This window comes from Panicum hallii, chromosome 4 (assembly GCF_002211085.1).
Source record: "Panicum hallii strain FIL2 chromosome 4, PHallii_v3.1, whole genome shotgun sequence".
Taxonomy (NCBI): Eukaryota; Viridiplantae; Streptophyta; class Magnoliopsida; order Poales; family Poaceae; genus Panicum; species Panicum hallii.
The window spans coordinates 19,711,879-19,715,975 of record NC_038045.1 but is presented as its reverse complement, the minus strand read 5'-3'; the positions used below and the strand labels follow the sequence as shown (position 1 = coordinate 19,715,975).

The following is a 4,097-nucleotide window of genomic DNA, read 5'->3' as shown; positions in this document are numbered from 1 at the left end:
TTGCTGCAGCTATACAGTCAATGTAGAAGAATTTTAATTTTAGAATCGAAGGTTCATAATATAAGACTTCTTGGCTCTTATCCATTTTTTTTGAATGAATACATTGGCAGATAGAGATAGTAAAGATTTCATCGAAAACTTACAGCGGCTTGCCAAACAAACGCTAATAGAAAAAAGAGTACAGGTATGACAGGCATAACATCCACGGTTGGGTTGAAAATGGCATAAGCTTCGGGTAATTTGGCGAAGAAAAAGCTAGTCGGACAAAGAACAGAATTAAAACAGATACAGGTTAAACTAAGTATATTAGGCATAACAAGCATTTCATTCTTGTAGAGTGGATAGTTGGATTTTGATTGAGTTATTTTTCTAAGGGAAAAAAGCAAAAGAAAGGGTGGATTCAAAATCCTTTTTTCTTCGGACTTTCGCAAACACAAAATACCTCCTTGTATTCACATTCTCAAATGAGACCGGAAGAAATTCGACTTTCATATAATATCTTAATAGAATTCCATGTAATGATCAATGCAATTTTTGGATTCTATATTATCCGCATGTCTAGAATCCTAGCAAGAAAATATCACTCGTTTTTTAGGTAATTGAAGTGGGATTGACGAATAATATATAAAAATAATACTGTTTATTAGTGTCGCATAAAACGAAATGGGGCGTAGCCAAGTGGTAAGGCAGCGGGTTTTGATCCTGTTACTCGGAGGTTCGAATCCTTCCGTCCCAGATTTTTTTTTCGAATGAAGCGAAAGATAGAATCGTATTGTGCTCTACATGACACAAAAAAAGTTTATTAAAGAGAATAATTATCTCTTATGAACTCGTAGATTAGATGGATTTTGAAGCATTCATTTTCTTTCTCAAAAAAAATCAAGTGTCAAGTCCAGTCAAATTTAATATCTTTATTTTCATGATTAATGAGGTAAAACACTGTATAGAAAATGAGACCTATCCCTTTATGATCGAGATCTATTTTTGTTTTGTTGTATTATTAGTAAAAAAGAAGGGTCCTTCTTTGGTTAAGCAAAAACGATCTCGATCTGTGATTCTTTAAATATCCAGAATGATTCATTTCGGTAAGATCTAATCTAGACCGTCGGATCTAGAGACCGAGGTCAAATAACCCGATACCAGTCAACCCTAGGATATTTTGCACTTGAGCACTTAAGTTCTATCGAAATCAACCCGCAATCCACAACAGTTCAAAAGTATTCACGAGTAGATCATTTTTCTTTTGTTTAAGCCCCTATCCTTTTCTAAAATAGAACCCGCCATCCCTAGCCTTTCAGATTTTCAATCTAAACCCTAGATTTAAGGTTTAGTTATGTTTTAGCCCCTGATTTCTTTCTTCAGAGCCCTTCTAGTTTCAAATCTTTTACAAGTAAGCCCCTGGAAGCATGTTTTAGCCATAACTTCTCCGTTTTAACTCCATTTTTATCGATTCTCGCGCTCACGCGACCCTTGCGACGTATACAGTAGCTTTATAACATTGTTTTGCTCTGTTTCTATTGTTGGTGTACTGTTTGTTATTTATTGTACTTATTTGTTTGTATGTGCTTGTGTGTTACGATAGACAGTGCGCAGATCGAGGGTCCGCAAGTGCAAGGCTTTGAAGACGTTCCTGAGCAGCAGTAGTACTTTGTGAAGGCAAGTGGTTCTTGATCATATTCTGGTCCTAATAACTTTCTAAATACACATATTTACTTTATATGCATGCATGTGTCTAAAATATGATGGATCCCAAACTAAGGATGTGCCTAGTCCTTTTGAACTTCCTTGATTAAACCTGAGTTATTATATTTATATTGTAACTACGCTAGTTGCTTTTACTTAGACTTTGGTTGGATAACCTGAAAATCATGCTACACTTGTTTAACTTCATGTTATGGAATACCTTTATGGTGATAACTAAGATTATTGCATTAATTGGAACATGGAGAACCACCTAGGAAAACAGTGCAACCACGATACTACATGGCTCTGGTCTTGGCTAATTAATTAGAAACTTTAGCTTGTAATGGTCTTACCGAAAGGGCAAGAGGGGAGTGCGTTGATGGGGTATAGCTCGGTCCTCTTGAGGCGTAGATATGATCCTGGTTAAGGCGTCTTTCTCATTAGGAAGGGTTATGACCACTGCGGCCTGAAACCTTAGCGGACTGTTGCAAGTTAGGGAATCTTTGTAAAGGCCTCGTAGTGAATCCCTGCCACTCACCTTGGAAGTGTTTAAGGGCTTTGCAAACCCGGGCATCAAGGGAAACACGAGTTGTGGGTAAAGTGTATAACCTCTGCAGAGTGAAAACTGATATATCAGCCGTGCTCACGGTTAAGAGCGGCTTGGACACTCACATGATAATTAAACTTAAAGATGATCTAAATTGATGTTCTTTATTTATTGTTGTTATCTTATCTCTTTTATTTATTTAAGGGTTGGTATATACTTACATTTAGTTAATGCTTGCTAAATAAAACTTGGTCAACTAAAAATGCTTATCGCAGTTAAATCATGTCAGCTTTTCCTTAATCTTGGCCTTGCATGTCATATAATTTACTCCACTTGCTGAGTACCAGCCATAAGTGTACTCACGCTTGCTTTATTAAAACCAATGCTTCTTAGAACAAGATAATTGTCCGGAGTTCTCTGAAGATCTTGAGGAGTTCTAGGCGTATGTCTCCCAGTCATCTACCTGTGAAGTTGAAGTCCGCTGCTAGTTATAAATATTATTTATTCGTTTAAGATTAAGACTTTCGGTGATGTAATAAAGTACTATGATACTCTCTTTTGTTATGTTATTATTTCGGGTACACACTTGTATCGTCTATCATATGTGTGGAACTTGATCCTGGCGCACATATGAGATGCATTCGGTTCCTTTCCAAAACTGGGTGTGACAGTGCTGTCGTCGCCTTGACGCACGTTGCCACAGAGTCCTTGTCATCGTCGACCACCTCCAAGCATGTCCACCCTACCTTCACAAACTCCTCCATGCACCTTCCAGCCTCCATGAACTTGATGGTGAATCCCGTATCCTGGAATTCCCACAGCTTATCCAACATCGTGTCCATTATTGTTCTGGTGGTGCCATTCGGTTCCCGGGATGTGCTGTCGTTCCCCATGGCGAGCACAGGACAAATTAATTAGTTGCTCATCACGTTGGATGGCGAGGATGGAGGAGGAAAAGGCTTAACTCACTACAAAAAATGATTCGTAGAAACAACCCCGTTTTTTCTAGAGATGGTCCAAATGATAACCCGGTTCTATAAATGGAGCGGGGTCATTGTAGCAATTCACCCGCTCCTGGAAATACATTTTTAGGGAGCGGGTGATGGCGCCACCCATCGCTGGAAATGACCACCACTTTTACGGGCCGGTGACGCTATCACCCGCCCCTAGAAATGCATTTTTGTGGGCGGACGATGGCATAACCCGCTCCTACAAATAGTTTCACGTAAAAAATTCATAACTTATCTGAGATGAAGTCAAACTTTATACCAATATTGTATATATTGACGAGACCTACAATTTTGTACTTGATAACTTTCCTTTTAGGGTAATTTAATAGTCCAAAAAATTATTATAAGTTATCTAATAGCTATGACTATATAATATCTCATACATCTCAAGTCACATTTTGAGGTTTCGACAATCTTAACCTTTATCTACACTGAAATATACTTAGTATATTTTTTTAATTACAATTCACAATAACCATAGTGGAGAAGTTTCACTTTTTTATTTGTTTTGCTATATGTAAAGATTTAAATGAATTTTTGGAATAAAGTAGAAAAATATTTTTAGGGGCGAGTGGTGGCATCACCCGCCCCTACAAATCAATTTCAGAGTTAATATAAAATAATAGCATACCCCATAGAGTCATAAGTGACTGTGTAGTATGGTGGAGAGAAAGATACGCGTGAGGCTTAAAGTATGCAGTTCGAACCCCGAGTGATGCAAGTATGCATATTTCATCAAAAAATAATACCTCGATGCTACAGGAGTTACGGTGGTGGTTGGTTCACTGCAATATTTTTTCTTTTTTATTTTGCTATTTTCAATTTTTTTCTAATTTTTTATTTTCTAGCATGACTCG

The 4,097-nt window shown here is 37.6% G+C and overlaps 1 non-coding gene across 1 annotated transcript; it reads left to right on the top strand.

Moving 5' to 3' along the window:
• The first annotated feature begins 664 nt into the window (after positions 1-664).
• On the top strand, positions 665-736 carry TRNAQ-UUG. The gene has a single exon. It is a non-coding gene; the product is annotated as a tRNA-Gln (tRNA).
• The last annotated feature ends 3,361 nt before the right edge of the window (positions 737-4,097 follow it).